Here is a 19,656-nt window from a genome sequence, read left to right as displayed (position 1 = left end):
TCAAAGAAAACGTCTAACCCTGGTATGTGGTGGTTTGTGGGTGTCGTCTGGTGTGCGGTGGTGTTTTGGATGTGAGGAGGTCAGACTGGCCTCCACAGGGCCGCCACTACAGATGGCTCATTAGACGAGTGTTTGATACACTTCTCCTCCATCTCCCATCCCTCCATCCTGCTGTCATCCCTCTTTCATCAGTCTAACACTCTACCAGCTGCTCAGCTCCGAGAACCACAAGAGTTCAGACACATCAAGCAGAGACAGAAAGAAAGAGAGAGTGAGAGAGAGAAAAAGAGAGCCATACTCCCTATTATACTATGAAAACTACAAATACATTTTTTTAGCACTCCTTACTAAAATTACCCACACACACACAGTGAATTTGAAACCCTCAATATCTTCTATGATATGAATCAAAATAGTTGGATAGGTTAGAAGAGGCAGCATGTGTTAGGATAAGTGACATTTCTGTAACCGTTCAACTATTTTATATTTTTCTAATAAAATAACGCTATATATATATTTTTTTATTTCACATGTAAAGTGATTATTGATGCAATTTGTGACTTTTGTCATGGTTGACATTGGAACTGATGCTGCTACACATCTGCTTTGGTGATGCAAGATGAGTCAAATCACAGCAATAAAGCCCTTTGAATTAAAAGTGGCATTGAGAGAGAGTGAGAGGAAAGGAGAGATAAAGACATAGAAGCAAAGAGAGAGAGAGAGAGAGAGAGGAGCAAAAGCATGATGAGGAGGTCACAGAGGTAGTTCTCATAAATGTGTGTGTGTGTGTGTTTATGTGTGTAAGCTTGTACAGTAATCCATTGATTTACTATTTGCTTGTTCTAGCATTTTATATCAATACATGAATAGTCTTCCTCTCTCAAGCAATTACTAAAATGGATTCTTTTATGATGTGTGTGCGCAGATGCGTGCCCTATCCTGCTCTACACGCATATAAAGTACAGTTTATCAAACACTGTATACAATCCTTACATTAGCAACATATACTGATTTATTTCATTTGCAAAAATGCAGTGCAGCACATTTCATCAGACGGCAGAAACGCATTGTTCGTCTCTCTGGCAATTACTGAAATGAGTGTTTTTTACGACACCATCATCGCAGTGTGTATCTCTGAAGTTTATTAGACACCGTTTATGATTCTGCTGCAGAGACCGCTGCATGCCTGGTGTTCATGGGAGTTACGGGTATGTATGGAGTATGAGGTGTCCTGTCTATGATCAGGTAATTACATGAAGCCCTGTGTTGACAGACGGAGACCTTGGTGGTTGATGTGTTGCTGATTAAATGGGCCTGATTGAGATGCACAGCCGGTATAGACCAGACTCATAAAGAGCCAACAGAGCCACATTGCCTCATTGCTTCTGTAACAACCGTCATGATTTAAGACCTTGCCCTGCACACATTTCTGTAACATGCATGCACACACACACACATACACACACAAACCTGCACCAGCTGCACACAAGCCTGCGTTTTGGCAGGGATAAAGTATAAGCAATTGAGAGCAATTGTGCAAAATGACAACATGACCCAAAGATGACATTGCGTTTAAAGTATTTTAGTTTTCCTGTACGGCTGAGATCTTCTTCTCCCTCTGCTACTTTGCAGCCAGGATATTACATCATCACAGCTTTGAGTGAGTTCACTTGGAAAATGCTGGGCTGGAGAGGAAAAGTATTTTTGAGAAAAACACAGGAGAGGGCAAGTCAACAAAGATCAAAAGTGCTTAGAAACCAGCCAAATCGCAGGGAATTTCCATCAATATTTAAAGATGGCTTATTGGCTGTCTAGGTCTAGGAGGGCAGAGAGAGAGAGAGGGGTAGGGAGGGAGGGAGGAGCGTGAGAGAGACAGATAAAGAGTTTCTCTAATTGTGATTTCATCCTCTTTATAACACTCTGAATATTTTATCACAGCCGTAGCAATTAAACAGCCATAATTATCATCTCCTGTAAAGTGCAGGGTCATGCTTTGCATTTGTTTTTTCCTCCTCTTCTCTTCTCTTCTCTTCTCTTCTCTTCTCTTCTCTCCAGAAATAATCCCTTCCTCCGACTTCTTTGAAAGTCTTACCGAACGCTCCGTTCACCTTGAACTCGCCATGCTCTCGCAGACGGCCGGCAAGGGAATCGGACTCGACTCGAGGAACTTTTCCAAAAGGGCCTATGAGAGGAAATTGCATTAAAATTTCATTCATGAAGTGTTATGCAGCACTAAAACATGATCCCAAACTGTGCACAGATGGAAAGGGATGAACCACGCATGGCTAACACCGAGCTATGAAAACAGCCCAGGGGACTGAGGTGTCGCCAGATAGAGAGGCAAATTTCCCGGCAATTTCCGTGTGAATGCCCCAAACCAGTTTACAACATTTCTGCACGCGAAGCCTGACAGAGGATATTATCCACCTACAGTATAGCTAAACCCATTTATTCGTCTCATTTTACAGGTCTGTATGCTAACCAAACAGCCCCTTGAGTGCTATTGATTGTATCCCCCAAGGTCTCATTAACAGATACTGGACAACTTATCAATCAATATTCATCAGCCATAAACCCAGACAGGTTTCATGCCTCCAACCTCTCTCCTCTACCCATTTCGTTTACATTAAAGGTAAGTGCCTAAAATAGCCAGTTGCAGGATATTAAAGCGCCACTCACTCACAGCAGAAAGCGGTAAGCGGCCACTGAAGCCTAAGCAGCACCTCCAGAGTCTCTCTCCTTCCCTCACGCAGACAGGCCTGGAAATAGACTGGAGGCTCAGCTTGTGAAAGTGCAGAGGTGGCTGGAAGCGAGCAGCGCATTGATCCCATCTAAAAGGCGTTGTTGTTTGGGTGCTGGTAATGTGTCTGAGCAGGGGAGGAGAGGGACTCTGGAGATGGCTCACCACCGCTCGGTTACACTGTCTAATGAAAGCTTCATTTTCTCCGGGTTTTTGGATCTGGCTCACCTCATCCATCACTGGGAGACCCATCAGTGAGAGACAGTGGGAGAGTGCGCGGCCCCAGGGACTCCCTCCATCCCCATATGTGGAAATGAGAAAACTAATAATAGGGCATGGCGGGAGAGGAAGGTATTGTTATTAGGTATTGCGTTATTGTGGAAGGTATCATATTGTTTATTGTGTTTAATAGGCCTTAAAAAATGTATGATGACCTCGACTCAAACCTATTGGAGCTAGATACTGTGTGTTTGAGAGATCAGGTGTGGTTTAATGAGGTGGATCGCAGGTCGGGGTTTCATACTGTATAAGAGTGTAACGCAACACACTGTAACCACTGCCACCAAGACAAAATCCTGTATATTTACTGCACTTGGCATTAGGAGGGATTCTAATTGTGATATTGTGTTCAGTAGTCTCTCAGATCCCTGTGTGTGAGTGTGTGTGTGTGCATGCATGTGTGTATGTGTGTGTTTAGGTGTTTTATGTATATGTACCCTCATTCCTTTGCATGTGGATCGCTTTTACACATGTATTTGTGTGTGTGTGTGTCTCTCTCTCTATGTCTCTGAAGGGCTGCTCGGCTCCTTCTGCCTGCAAGTGCAGCAGTTAAGTGGCTGCTTGGATGGAGACGGAGACAGAGACAGAGCTAGGTGGAGATGGAAGAAGACTGTACAGATCCCTGAGGGAAATATAGCAGCAGCTCCACCGCTACACTAATGAACCCTGACTTAGCTGACCTCACCGGACTCCAGAGAGCGCTGGCATCCACACACACTGTAGCCAATTAGACCTGACCCAGAACCGAGACGCATGCGATTACAAAGGAGCAGAGACAGAGACCATTGATGAGTGTGTGCTAGGACTAGGAGGAAAGGCTGGCGTTGTTGTGAGTGGGAGGCTGGATAAGGTTGTGTGTGTGTGTGAGCGCGCACGCTTATTAGGGTTTAATCTGGGTTCGCTGTTAATTTAATTTTGAGTCAATTCAACACTTGTAGATCGTTTTGCAGACTCACCACATACCCATATCAGCTCTGTGAGTGAACAAGCAACACTCCAATCAACACTTGTCAACTCCAAATAATTATCACTGTCACCACAGCATGGGTTTTACACTAATGGAGAGTTTTAGTGTCTCGTGATTTAAATGTTGTTTCAGAGGCTTTTCCACTCAGCAAAGAGACTGGGGGAAACACTGAACACTAGTAATTTTTTTGGCATGAAAATGGCCAAAAATATCAGTATTGGTATTGGCGTGAGTGTGTATGTGTGTATAAATAATAGAACTATTGTGTAGAAATGTGTGTGAATGTACAGTTTGCCTACGACTAGGAGAATTTGTGAATAGTGAGATGTGTATATTCTTCATTGTGTGTATTCTCTCTCTTCCCCTCCTCTGGGAAGTAATAGACGAGACGTTAAGCTTCCCTCCGCCTCCTCCACAGTGCTCCCCGGGGAGCCCATCGCACCCACCGTCTCCCATGGAAACCTCACCCTCCCTCTCGTCGCCGTGGAGACCCAGCAAGCCATTCGCTCCCAGCGAGCACCGGTCCAGAGCGCGATTCCACCAATAACACGGCATGAGCACATCCGCTAAATAAAGTCATTTAGAGGAGGCTGGTGATGCGTTCCTTTGAACGCCTCGCGGGTTCCTCCGCTGACAAGAGAAAACACCTGAATGACTCCTGGGTTCAGCGCTTCTAGTCATGATGCAGTTAATTTGGTGAAACCTATTAGCGGTTTATCAATGCTGAGCAGTGTTGCTGAGCATCTAGTCAGTTTCCCTCACTTGAATTCTCTGCACAAGCTGCCAGGAAATTAAGAAAGTTGTGATTGATGGTTTTAAAGAGCCGTGTTTCAGCTGTCTGATGATAAATTCAGCTTCTAAACTTGTCTTCTGTATCTTTTTTGACCCAAAAAGTATCGCTGTCTCACCAACACCAGTTCTTTTCTTAGTAACTTTTTCTTCCCACTTTCATCTCAACAGCTCTGAGTTATTCGTGGAAAAAAAATAAATTAAAAAATAGTAAAAAAAAAAAAAAAAAAGGAATATTTCCCCTTTATAAAGTGTTCGGGTTTCCTCTCTGAGGCTCGGTTGGGAGTTGTTACCTGCTTTGCAGAATCAAAACATCTTCCTCAGACGAGCTTGCTCCATTTTGCTGGCAGGCAAGACTTTGAAGGACAAGCTGATGTGTTCACTCCACTTAACCCAATCTCCCGAGGCTGCCTGGAAATTCTTGCAATTCTTCATGTTGATAAATGCATTTTGAATCAGACTTTTTTCTGCAGTTCATCTGTGTGTACTTTCTCCCCTCCTCTCCCCATTTCATCTCCCCTACTCAGTGCTTAATTTGTAAACGATGAGGTCCCAGAACACCAAGGGGTCGGTGTTCCCGCGAGTCGGTCTGGAGGGAAAAGGTTCAGGAACATGTCAAGACAACAAGCACATTGGAGGCACGATGGTGCTCAGTACATCCATATAGCTTACTGTAGACCAACAGCCTAAACATTACTAAATGACCGACTGTATGACCTTAGAGCTCCGACTACTGGGGACCTATAACAATATTTGATTACTGTATAGGCTACATAATGCTCATTTTGTCCAAACCGATGGGTTTTTACAAACCTGCCCTTCAAGTAGTGGACTAAAGATATAACTGCGCTGTGCACAACATAAAAATGCCTGCATACTTGGTTGTGAGATATCCTAATCATACAAAAAAAAATCAAGGAAACTGTAATGGCTTCAACCATTTACCAGACAAATTCTGTCTCGAGTAGTTACGCATTATTATTCAACACAAATACTTTCATAGGATATCTAGGATTTCATAGGATATATATAAAACGTATCATGGTCATGCCATGCAGCTAGAAGTCGGCCTAAATGCGACACTCAGCTGGACCACGCTGGTTTTGAAATGCCCACATTGATGTGGGGCTTACAACCCTTCACTCAACCAATTATATTACCGATTATTTCTGGACACTCAACATAACATGCGCAATGTCTAACATATTTAAGTGTGGGACTTAAAGGTCCGCACTCCAAATAATTTCTGTTTTCATCTATGCAAATATGAATTTAGATGTTATTGTCCCAGCAGAGAACTGTAACATATTTACAAAAAAAAAAAACACCTTGTTAATTTTCCAAAAATAGTCCACACAGCGAACATATGGATAGCAAATTCAACTGTCTTTTAGTCATGACGCTGCCTGAAGTTTACCATAACACACTCTGCAGAGCAGCTCACTCATGTGACTTGATTACTATGCGCTTGCTGCTACTTTCGGGTAAGGGTTAGGGGGTTAGGGTAATCACCTGTCTTCATATGGAAATGAGCCAATTCGGTTTTTGCAATGGAGGGGAAAGGAAGAGTCAACTACTGGGATTATTACATGGCAGACAAAAAAACCCCCAAAAAAACAAACTGAAATACTGAACAAAAATATAAACGCAACACTTTTGTTTTTACTCCCATTTTTCATGAGTTGAAATAAAAGATCTAAGACTTTTTCAATGCTTAAATCCATGTTTGTTTAAATCCGTGTTAGTGAGCACTTCTCCTTTGCCAAGACAATCCATCCACCTGACAGGTGTGGCATGTTAAGATGCTGATTAAACAGTATGATTATTGCACAGGTGTGCCTTGGGCTGGTCACAATAAAAGGCCACTCTAAAATGTGCAGTTTTATCACACAACACAATGCCACAGATGTCGCAAGTTTTGAGGGAGTGTGCAGTCGGCATGCTGACTGCAGGAATGTCCACCAGAGCTGTTGCCCGTGAATTGAATGATCATTTCACTACCATAAGCTGTCTCCAATGTTGTTTCCGAGAATTTGGACAGCGAACACAGGGGCATTATATTGATGGCAATTTGAATGCACAGAGATACCGTGACGAGATCCTGAGGCCCATTGTCGTTCCATTCATCCTCCATCACCTCATGCTGCAGCATGATAATGCACGGCCCCATGTTGCAAGGATCTGTACACAATTCCTGGAAGCTGAAAACATCCCAGTTCTTGCATGGCCTGCATACTCACCAGACATGTCACCCATTGAGCATGTTTGGGATGCTCTGGATCGGCGTGTACGACAGCGTGTTCCAATTCCTGCCAATATCCAGCAACTTCGCACAGCCATTGAAGAGGAGTGGACCAACATGCCACAGGCCACAATCAATAACCTGATCAACTCTATGGGAAGGAGATGTGTCGCACTGCATGAGGTAAATGGTGGTCACACCAGATACTGACTGGTTTTAAAAAAATGCATATCTGTAGCCATAGTCATGTGAGATCCATAGTTCAGTGCCTAATAAATGTATTTTTTCAAGATAAAACTGCACATTTTAGAGTGGCCTTTTATTGTGACCAGCCCAAGGCACACCTGTGCAATAACCATGCTGTTTAATCAGCATCTTGATATGCCACACCTGTCAGGTGGATGGATTATCTTGGCAAAGGAGAAGTGCTCACTAACACGGATTTAAACAAATTTGTGAACAAAATTTGAGAGAAATAAGCCTTTTGTGTGCATAGAAAAAGTCTTCGATCTTTTATTTCAACTCATGAAAAATGTGAGCAAAAACAAAAGTGTTGCGTTTATATTTTTGTTCAGTATAAGTACATACAGGTAGTCCAAAACCGTGAGGTGCCTGGAACAGGATCCGGCAGAAATTAAGCACTGCCCCTACTCCTCTGCTGCTCCCTACGCCAATAACTGCCTCAATTTGCAGACAGTAACACCATGGTGGGCCTCATTTTCGGCAGCAATGTGGCAAAAAACAACTGGGAGCTGTTTGGATTGACTTCCACTGGCCCCTGGAGATGAACTGATGCACTTCACAGCAACACCTGCAAATAGGATGAGCCCATCTTCTGTTTAATCTGTAAAGCCCAACAAAGGATAATCTCCCTGTGGCAACATATGAAGCTCAGTGTCTCACCAATCCTGGTCCATTTCTTCCATCACAGTCTGTTTTTTTTTTTTTTTGCAGCTTTCTCCTGGGAGACGGTATCAGTAAACTGAGACCAGGACTATTCATCAACTCAACCCCTCCAGCCCTCCTAGGACTCTTCTGTTCAATCCAATTTATCATTACCTATACATTGACCTGTAATCCCACTACTATTACTAGCTGGTCCATTTATTCATTACCCAGTGATAATACTTGCACTACTCATAATATCTGCTTTTTTAATATCTGTTTTTGTACGTTTCTTAAGTCTCAATTAAATGAAAAATGTTTTTTTCTTCACCTTGTTAATTCTCCATATCATAACATACACCTGTTTAATAATAAATGCCAAAATACTTATATATTTTTTTTATTTTCTCGTATTTTTATATCAAATGCCCCATTACTTTCATAGCGTAACAGAAGGTGTACATAAAAATTCCAGCAATAATATCATCATAGATATTTGAAACTTACAGCTTCACAGCTTTCAAAGTGAAACAAGGTGCAACATGGTTCAGCGGCGCGTTTGTGGGTACCTCCCAAAACTTTCCTTTTCCTGTGACACCATGGTTGCGTCCCGGCGGCTGGAATTTATTCAATTTGAAGAATCCGGAATTTGTGACAGTACAAGATTATGCACAAAGCATTTCACCACGGATTGCTTCACCAGCTACACCGAGTATGCTATAGGCTTCACTTCCTTTTCTCTTTCCGTGTTTGTTATGGTCCAACCCGTCCACTTTTTTAACACCCCAACATCCTATTTCAATCAGAAATACGTTGAATTAGAGAAGCAAGAAACCAGCACAATGCCGTTTTCTTGTGACTTTAAAGCTACACTTGTGTTGTTTGCTGAACTTGCACTACTCATAATGCCCTCACATGCTGTACACCACTTTAGCCTCAGGAACTATGTCCATGCACCACAATACTCACAACACAATGTCATGCATTCCCATCCTACTCAGTACATCTATAGTATGGCATGTTGTTCCAATGCATGCCAGGCTGCTGAATGCACATATAGAATACTGAATGCATGTAGAATGATATGTCTAGCTCTACAGCAGTCTATCTCTACCTTTGTATTGAATACATTGTATTGTATTGTGTCACTTATTTCACTGAGCGAGCTGCTGATATGCTCCTGCACCGAGAACAATTCCCGTACATTTACTGTATTGTACAGGAATAAAATATGTGAAATATTGCACTGTGAATAAAGAGGTTCTGATCTCTCCCTATCTCTGTCTCTGCGCCCCACTGTGCCACCGCACCCTGGAGGAATCAGTATCATCCATATGCATAATGTGGCTGTTTGTTTGTGTTTGTTTGACTTTGTTGGTCCCCATCTCAGAGCATCAAGGGGTTTTTTCGTTTGCATTCTGATGCAATTATCTATAGGTCACAGCCAACATCTTTAGATCACACAGTACAATACAACCCGAGGTTCTGCCTTTGATACAGGCAGTGGTTGCTATTCAAAGCCTGGTGTCTGATCTGACCTCATGCCCATTTACTGGTGAGGCATGAGTCCAAACGAATTATGGGACATCCTGTAGGATAGTCCATTCTACATTGTAATTCTTGCAATGTGGTTCCCATGTCCATGATTTACAGTTAAAGGTATCTGCAGGTGCGTATGGAGCGTGACAGAGAATTACTGAGCCAAACCAAAAGTAGATGAAAGCAGAATAGAGTGTATTTGTTCTGCCTGGCTGGCACGAGGCCATGGGAAGCTGCACACACGGCTGTCCTAACTCAAGCTGACACCTAACATCGCGGACGCTTCAGCTCCACTCCCCAGGCCTCCGCCGGTGAAAACACAAAACCTCAGAAACCCTCTCCCGGTTCTCCCAGCCTGTGGTCACAGAGACGGAGAACATCGATACTTCCGGAAATCTATGAAACAAATTCCCTCCAAATTGTGCCCTCGGTAGTCTGGCAGGGACTGTGTCCTGGAAGAATAAAACCCTTCAGTTTAACAGGCTCTTAAAAATAAATAAATAAATAAGCTGCCAGTGGAGACGTTTATAGAGCATTGGGCTCTTTACCGTGGAGAGAGCGTGAGTGGGATTTTTACGAGAGACGTGCGGCCCGGTGTAAAGCCGGGGAGCGTCACAGAGGGGCCAAAAGTATTACACACCGGGAGAGCCTTGTGTCCCTTTTCCCCCTGTTCATCCTGAAAGCCGTCTCCTTCGGGCCGGCGTGCCGAGCGGCTCAGATTAGCACAGGAACCGGAGGAACCAAATGAGGTTTAACAGAGCCTCGAGCAAGAAAAGCCATCCATGTTGAAAATCCTCTGCCTCAGCTGCCTGGCTCTTAGCTGGACATCTTCTGCATGTTCTTCTGCCCAGTCACTATCAACATTTCACTTTAGCCAGTGTATTCTAGTTTTTGCATATAGTTAGTTTCCACTCAGGTATTGCAGCATGTCGCTCTGGTTCGCTGACAACTCAACTACAGCTGTCCCTCTCCCTCTCTCTCTCTCTCTCTCTCACACACACACACACACACACACACAGTAGATACATGCACAGATCTTCTGTGACAGCAGGGTGTGTGTATATGTGTGTGTTGGTGTGTTTCTGGATGTGTGTGTGTGTTCATGTGTGTGAGCTGAGACAGCCTCTAGAGATGCCCCAAGGCTTTCCAGCACCGCTGGGTCTTTTGGGAGATGCAAAAACCCCCACAGACAGATACTTGACATCAACATACCTAAACTCTCTCTCTCTCTCTCTGTCTCTCTCCCAACCAACACTTCAACTGATTATTAAGAGGTTATAAGCATGTGCAAGTTAAGTAGTACTGCAAAAGATGACAGCATGAATCAAAACACCTTTACATTACACAGCATGTAACATGGCAGATGACAGATGTTGATGTATGATCTTGCATGTGAGAATATGCCAGTTCTGCCTACCTGCTGCTGTCAACATGGTGGAGTTTGACTGGAAGGGAGATCCACAGCTCCCCCTGTCAGCTGTAGGGGACAGTACATCACAGAGACAGAGCTGTCACTGTGTCTTGTTACAGTGTGTTTCGCTGCAGCTCCCCACAGGCTTGGGCCAGTCGATATGTGACCCGCCACACAGACGCACAGCGTGTTGAGAAGATGACCGTTGGCCCGCAATGAAGTGGAGGGGTAAGGTGACAGGTAGGCATGTACTCGCACACACACACACACACACACACACACACACACAAAGGTGAGATTGTGAAGTCTAAACTCTCTCAACACTCATAGACAGGCGCTGCACCTCACCTCACACTTCTCTCTCTCTCTCTCTCTCTCTCAGCATCTCCCCTGAGGTCACTGAAACAGTATGTAATGTTTGTTAGCCCATAAACACGCCGTAAAATAGATGGCCCCGAAGTGGAAAGGTTCTGCAAAGTCACGCTGACATTGCCGGGAGAGGGCGAGAGAGCTGATCGAGGCTGGAGATTGCGCGCAGATGAATATTCCACCGCTGGAAATATCATTAATCAGGAGCTCACCTTCTCTGTCAGGCTCTGGTTAGGCTGCCCCAGACAGACCGTGGTTAAGGTCGGGGTGTGATGTCTGGTACTAAGTGTGAACAGTCTCTCTTTTACCGTCTCTGTCTTTCTTTCGCTCTTGATTTCCTCGTCTTTCCTTCCTCTCTCAGAGTATAGTGACCACCGTTAATGAGGACATGTGTAACACAAAGAGGATTTAAAGAAAAACGAATAACACGTCTAGGGCTGGGCGATATTTGACAAAATCAAATATCACGATATTTACGTTGAATACCTTGATATCGATAATGTGGCGATATTTGAGGGATGAGTATTTGTGCTTTCATAAGATATTTACACACACAAAAATGCTGAAAATTAGTAATGATCATTAGTAATCAGTAATGTGTAATCAGTAATACGTAATGTGGATACGATGAGCAGGTAAAGCCAATCATCATTCATTTTACTCAGCCAGAACAGCCTAATAAGTTCAGAAAATGAAACGAAAAATAACCAAAATTCCAGAAGATATCTAGTCTCATATCACAATATTGATATTATACGATATGTCGCCTAGCCCTACACACATCTAAATCTGTGTGAACAATTTAACAGTCTATTAGGAATGCGAGGGCCTGTGTGCAGGAGCTGAGTTAAATCTGGATCCTCTGCTGTGCCCATGAGCTAAACAGTGGGAGGTGTGTGGGATTCGTATGTTCCGCAGAACCCACAGCTGTGATCTAGACATCCCCGTTATTACCGAGCCTTTGTACTTTGGCGCAGGGAGTGGTAAGAGAAAGGACAAAGTTAATGCAACCGTGAGCCCCTCAAGCTCTTCCTCCCCTCCTCTTCATCCCTTTCACTCACAGGATAAACAGGCAGCAGAATTAAATTACTTTTCCGAGTGTAGTGGGGGGGTAGGGAGGGAGAGAAGAAAGGGAGAAGAAGAGGCTTCCTCTGCCCCAGGATATCGCCGTCTCCTTTCCCAAAGTTGAGGAGCTTTAGAGCGGCAGATTTACAGAGAAATGGGAGGCGATAATGTGACAATTTATCTGCCAAATACGAGTGGGATTCCATAATCCGCTTCCACTCTCACCAGCCGCTTGGGGAAGAATAGGACAATTTTTCTTGGGGATGTGCTATTGGTAATGGTCATATTAGGGCTGGGTGATTGTTTTTGTGCCAAATTAAATTTGAGTGGAATATGGGATGGAAAATGAAAGTTGGGGGGAATTAGTTAAAGTTGAGTGAATGATCTTTGTGTCCTTCTGAAGGGCGTTTGGAAAGGGAACGCTCTGTTTTGCTGTTTTCACATCCGAGCGCTTCCCTCCCGTCTCCTACATAAATGAAACTGACTGGAAAGTTTGCTGTTACGTAACGTTCGCGCTGTGTGAGGAGGGACAAACAACCCCGAGGGAAGGCAGGTTGTTTACACCGGAAAAAAAAAACTTTCTGGCGGTGCTCTTTTATCAGAAATGCAAGAGATTAGCACCTGCAAAAAACACGCTGCAGGCCTGTCAATGCTCCAGGACTAGAGGTTAGTTAGGTTAGGTTTATCACCAGCTCTCTAGCACATGCATACAGATCAGACACCAATGAAGTCCATAGTTCTTTCCTGCTGGCAGCGTGGTTTGTAATATTGCTGATTTGTAATTTCCCAGCGCCCGCAGCTCTCCCAGGAGAGGAGCTTGTTCTGCTTGCCCTCGCTTTCTGCATTAACTCTCATAAATGATAGAGGAGGCACGTGTCTGCCTCGGTGTCCGGGCCTCCGCTCAGACCACCATGAAAACACATTAAATATGAAATACACATCTCCACCTTATGGATATGAGAAGGAGTAGGTAACATATGGATGAAGAGAGCTGACGTCAAGTTCAGATGAGTGAATTCTCTTCAGATTTCAAACCTAACTCTTCTCAGGGTGAAAACCACATATCTCCAAAATGTCTACTTTTCAGGATCTAAGAAAAACAGCCTTGCTTCTAGCTTGATGACCATGCATTTTTAGTTTATCCAAATGGTTATGACAGGGTCTCATAAACCCAAGGGTTGGGGAATTTTGTCATCCTGTAGAGGAGCATGTGATCCTTCAATTGAAGTTCAAACATGAGAATCACCATAATTGGAGTTGAGAGGTTTTCACCCATCAGCGACAATAAGCAACGCATGAGATAAGCAAGTAATGACTCACTGCAACTGCCAGCTGGTATGAAAGCGATCATGTCCAAGGCAGAGACAATCAGAACCATGTCCATGTCCATATCCATGTGGCAAAATGTAGGCAGTTGTGTCAAACTTGCAAAGTAAACAAGTGCTAACCCGGGAATACTACACCTTCCAGGAGCGTTTAGCTTCAGAACGATTTGTAAATTGCTGCTTCCTTTCATCAGTCCTGCAGAGCAAAGTCCAGACGCAGCCCGGGTGGTGCTGAGATCAGATCCTACGTCCACAGGGATGAGCTCAGGCCCTCTGGGACGGGGATGGATCCCGGTGGGAGGTGAAGGTGGCGGGGCTGCCACTTCAAAGGCAGGCCTGTCAGACAGCCTCAGCCTCAGCCACACTGCTCAGCGCTCTTATGTAACCCGTGTGCCTCTCAACCTGACAAGCAAATGTGCCTCATCAGCTGTCTTCACTGCATTATTCATGGACAGAGTGGAAATGAGCGACTCGAATAAACTCCATCTATCTTACATGAATGTCCTGGCCTTTGGCAGAGCATAAGACCTGAGGTGGGAGGAGAGGAGATTCAGTTTTCATAAACTTGTAAGGTGTGAAACATGATATAATAATTTTATCAATTTGTGATTGCAAAATGGAACCCTCTGTCACCTGACCACTGGCTTCATCTGACCTTTTCATACAAGGACTATGTGACAACTAAACTTGAGTTTTACTACTTGTATTTTTACAGTGTACAAATACAGTGTTTGCAAACTCTGGGATACAATATACCAATATTTTGAATTACAATGGGTAAACAAAGTAAAAAAAAAAAAAATTCCATCTACATGTCAAACTTTTTAAGAACATAGGTGAATATACTTAAAATGTATGTGACCTATATGTCAAATAAATTGTTGTTTTCAGTTTTGCTCTCTGACACACTTCACTGCCCCCCTCACTGGTGAATTTGTTTTTGTTTCCTTGCTGGTGGAGCAACATTGCAGCAGTATCTACAGTGGCAGGTGCATCCTGTTCTGTGGTTTTGTGGCAGCAATCAAATGGTGACTTGCATGAGTAAAGCCACTAGGGGGCATAATAGTTCCTAAAAACAAAATGCTCTTACAGACCCCTCTGCTGTGTTAATGAGTTTTACAGATTCTGAAATTCATGTGCCAAGCTGCAGCAAAATCATACAATAAGAGGAAATGTTTTTTAAGGAACTGAAACTTACCACTCTATCATCTGATAAAAAAAAGTCAATGTCCTCCTCACTCTGACTGCAATCTTGCATCTATATGTGGATGATCATTGTAAACCAACACACTCTGCAGGCAAAGACCAACCTCACTAAACCAGACAGATAGTATTCCATGCAGCACATAACCAACCACATCCCCAGGCCTTGAGAATGTGATCAGCTCCATTTCCCCGGTCTATTTGTTTTGATCTCGCTCCTCTCTCCCCATGCTCTCTGTATGTGACCTTTCCCCCGGCCCCACCCAAAGCCACGTACATTTTCTTAGGGGACAAAGGCATGTTCCCCCGGTCCCGCTGATTCTGTGGCAGTCGTCCGGGTCCCAGGGCCGTCCCACACTGAGCCCCCTCAGGGGCCCACGTCCTGAAGGCTATGGCATCAAAGAGGTCCCGGGTCAGGGGGCCGAGTAGAACCTGGTTTAACCCTCCCGTGCCCTCCGCATCACAAAGACCGGCTACGTTCCCACTCTTAAACACTCACTTTCCCCAAGATATGCGTATATCAATGATAGTCCCCCCTCCCTAACGACCTCGTGTGTCCCTCCCACTGCTAGCTGACACACAGATCACACTCAAAGGAGCCCAGTCCTGACTTTGGTTATGGAGTTCATTTTTGGCAGAAATTTGACCTTGATAAAATATAATCATCAGGTTTTCCACTAATTAACTCTAAAAAAAACCTAAATATATTATTCTTGCTGTGAGGCAAAAGAGATGAGATAAGAGACACATAGTAGAATAATCCATCCTAATATGACTGTAGGTATCTTCACTTTCTAAGAAGAACAGTCTCCTTTATAACAATTCTAAAAAACTGGAAGCTGCCCATATATTAGTAGATCAACCCTTCAAGCAACAGATGCACTGAGGAGTTGACACAGTTTTTTATCTTTTGAATCGTTTATCTTATGTAATTTTTCTTAAACTGTCTTCTTTAGACCCACTTTGCTTTCATTTAAAAAAAAATATCGTTTAGCTCCATGCAGTAAAATGACTTGAAGAGATGATTACCCATAATGAAGTGATTATGTTAAGCATCACTCATGATAGATGTCAGTTTGGATCGGAGGAAGTTGATGGCCCCAAATTTTTTTTTTGGGCAGCTGACGGTCCCACTAACCATATTACTCCATCCATAAAGATGTCAAGGCATCACAAATCCCTTTATCTCACCGCCATTTCCACTGAGATGGCGATTATCCATGGCGTGCGAGACACATTATGCAACAGAGTAATAGACTTGCCATTCAAAGTTAATGGGATTATATTTCAGTCTCTGCTGCCTTGACATGTTTATAAACAGGGTTTTGCTGAAGGAAAAACTTTTTGCAATATAGATTTTTGCGAGACATATCCGTTTAGGCACTACTTCCAGGAACTGTGGTTAATCTAGTTAGATGCATTTTCAATTGCCGTGTCTTGCCTATGGTTGTGGTTATTCAAATAGCTAGGCTGCAGTTAGGTTTAGTGGAAGACAGAAACACAATGTCTTCTACCATAAATAATCTACAACACAATAATTTTCAATGTAACTGTGGCACACTCGCTCTAAGCCAGAAACTGAAACGGCACTGAAGTCATGCCTTCTGGCCAGTTTAACATAACAACATTCAATGTATTATCATGAGTCTTCTTTTCAGCAGCATTCCAGAAGGCAATTGTTTAAAAGAGACACAGACTTGGTTAACTAAAATGGGAGGAGGAGAAGTGGAGGGCAAAGGGTACAATCTTACATGAGTTTCCTCTTTCTCTGATGCCCAATAAAATTGTGAAAGGACCGAAAGTGAATGACAGGGACGGGGTCACCGGAACACACAATAGTAACTGGGAGAGGAAATCTAATCAGTTTGGAGATGCTAATTTTATGGAGCACCAATTAAGGAGAGTTTTTTATGACACTTTTTTGAGAAAACAAAACAGCAGAGCTGTCCCCTCTTGGTTGGGGGCCCCTGGTCGAGTGGCCCCCCTCCCTCCGTCCCAGGCTCAGCGGCATTGAGCCCAGGCCCTAATGGGATGGCACCTCCTTTATGCCTGCCCTCGCCCACATTGGGGAAATGAGGCAGTGTCTGTTTGTTGTTCTGGAAGGCTGCGTGTCCCGTTTATCACTGTCAAACCACAGAGACACACAGAAAGAGGAGGACCGGGGGGTGGGGGGGGCTGCGCTGTCCAATCTGTCCTGCTTTGGGCTTTACAACCGCAGGCCCCACGTGGCGCCTACCCCACCCTGGACCCATACATCTCCATCTCTGCCTTTCGGGCACCGACGGCCTTTGTATCGGCTCACTCCGGCTGCCAAGATCTGTGTCTGCGCCGCTAACAGGGGCCCGGGTAGAGCTTTAACTAGACAATGACATGGGATCAGGACTGCCAATGTTTAACCAGTGAGCAACCCACGCACGCCCCTGCCTGGCCCCACAGCCCCCTGTGCCTTTGTGGGCTCAGGGTTAATCTTTTAAAGGCCAGAGCTGGGGTACAACCCCGCCTGCCCACTGTCCCCCAAATATACTGCCACACAGTCACTAGAGCTGTACTTTTATGGGGCCTTTTGTTTAAGTGCAGTGTACTCTGCCTTTAAATCTACGCTGTTTCATTACTCTCTGATCCCTAAATCTTTTTAGGAATTAACGCATCATGAATAATACATTACTAGGGAAACTAAGTAAAGGAAAAAGTTTAAAGGATGCTGCCACTCTTTAATGCTAGTAGATGGTAAACCTGAATTAAAAGTCATGAATTAATGAGCGTTGAAAATTAAAGATGTATGATATATAGCTGTATGAAACTTCACATGGTTCAAGTTGTTGCAAAACAGAAAGAATGGTTGAAAGAACATCACAACCAACAACAGCTGCAACAGGTGGACAGTTGTTTCCCTTTATGTCTCTTTTTCATTTCTCTCCCTTTCTTACTCCTCCTCACTTTTCCTTTTCATACACATGGGAGAGATGAGGTGCATGCATCTCTCTTTCATTGCTCCATCTCTTCTCTGTATCGAGCATTTATGGGCCCTCGTAAACATGTATTGATATTTAATGCTGCACTCAGCAGGGCAGGGTCTGCTGGGCCAAGCTTAGAGGCCTGTGCCTCTCTGGTACAGGAAAAGCGAGACAAAGAACGGCATCAATAACAAAGGTGCTGTAAACCTACAGCCAGCCCTCACGCCACTGGCAAGGCCACACAGACATATGACAGCGGCCTGGTGGTCATCTGAGATGCAGACCTGTTTTACTTAGCTGTGAGGAGAGGAGAGGAGAGGAGAGGAGAGGAGAGGAGATGAGATGAGATGAGATGAGATGAGATGAGATGAGATGAGATGAGATGAGATGAGATGAGATGAGATGAGATGAGATGAGATGAGATGAGATGAGATGAGATGAGATGAGATGAGATGAGATGAGATGAGATGAGATGAGATGAGATGAGATGAGATGAGATGAGATGAGATGAGATGAGATGAGATGAGATGAGATGAGTCCCCTACACACAAATACATCCATGCTTGCACTTTCCCTGAAAAAAGTGGCTTGCTATCTCTATATGAAGAACCACTGATATTTAGCTGATTCCTCAACAAGGACTGCTGATCTAGACTGGTTTTTGTCTTTCAGGGCATTATGAATTAGAAGGTAAAAGGAACCTAATCCATGGTCAGATCAGCACACCTACTGACCTGCTATAGTATAAGTAGTATAGTAGGTATAGTATAGTTCTAAAGTAAAAGGACTCCTCAGGATTATAAAATTTAACACAATATATTGCTGAGATGGTATGTTAACAATTTATAAAACAGATATACTGTAGTTCTGGTCCTTAGTTCTGATTGGCTGAGTTGCATTTGAAGCTGTTGTAAAATACCCAATAAATGCACACTTGTGACTGAATAGCAGTTAATTTAAATATTAATAGCCAAACTGGAACTCACCAGTACCAGTACCTATAGGTCGCTTAGCAACCACGTTTTGGCTACTGTTCAAGAACTAGATCACTTGGGGGAATTGTTACTATTTAATTATCATTCATTAAAAATAACACACTTATTGGACATTTGCATTCTGTTTTAATTGGTGTTACCTCTGTTTTATAAAGCAATACGCTTCTCAAGGCTGCGCTTTACAGGGATTCTGGTCACGTCTTGCCTACCAACGCCTCTTAGTTGATCTAAAATCACAGTCTCTCATATCTTATGTCTTAAATAAATGCTGAACAATCATGATCTCGGTGATGATGATCTAAAACACTAAAACATACTGTGACAACATTACTATTCCATGACAGCAGAGCGACAGATCTCCTATGATGGGGACAAGTCAGGAACGCCATCACACTCCGTCCCTGTTCAATAACTGTGGTTCCACTAGTTAAACAACAGGAGGCCTATAAACTACGGGGTCGTGGCCTCTCTATTGTCAGCAAAGCAGAGTAAGACAGCACCTATTACGCCAGAGAGGCCAGTCAGAGTTTGTGTTTCAAATTATGTGTTTGTTGTTAGAGTGCAAATGTGTGTGTGTGTGCGAATCCACGGGCATGTGTCTGTGTTTTTCCTCGATCTGTCACACCTACAGGACACACAGATCAGACTCTGAGTGGTGTTGGACACTGGATGATAATGTGCCACAGGAGCAGATCTCCTCATTAGTATTCAGACCCAACCATATGTGAATTCAGGTTTAATGTGAGTCCGTAATCGCCCACCTGAGCCCTTTGGGTGAGTCGTGGCGTGTGTGCATCTATGTGTGTGTGTGTGTGTGTGTGTGTGTGTGTGTGTGTGTGTGTGTGTGTGAGTGAGTGAAAGAGCAAGAGAGAGAGAGAGAGAGAGATAAGGAG

The sequence above is a fragment of the Centroberyx affinis genome, unplaced genomic scaffold (genome assembly GCF_046629955.1).
Source record: "Centroberyx affinis isolate AG114_WGS23_722 - 3 ecotype Tasmania unplaced genomic scaffold, CSIRO-AGI_Caff_v1 ptg000915l_1, whole genome shotgun sequence".
NCBI lineage: Eukaryota > Metazoa > Chordata > Actinopteri > Beryciformes > Berycidae > Centroberyx > Centroberyx affinis.
Note: the sequence above shows the minus strand (reverse complement) of the source record.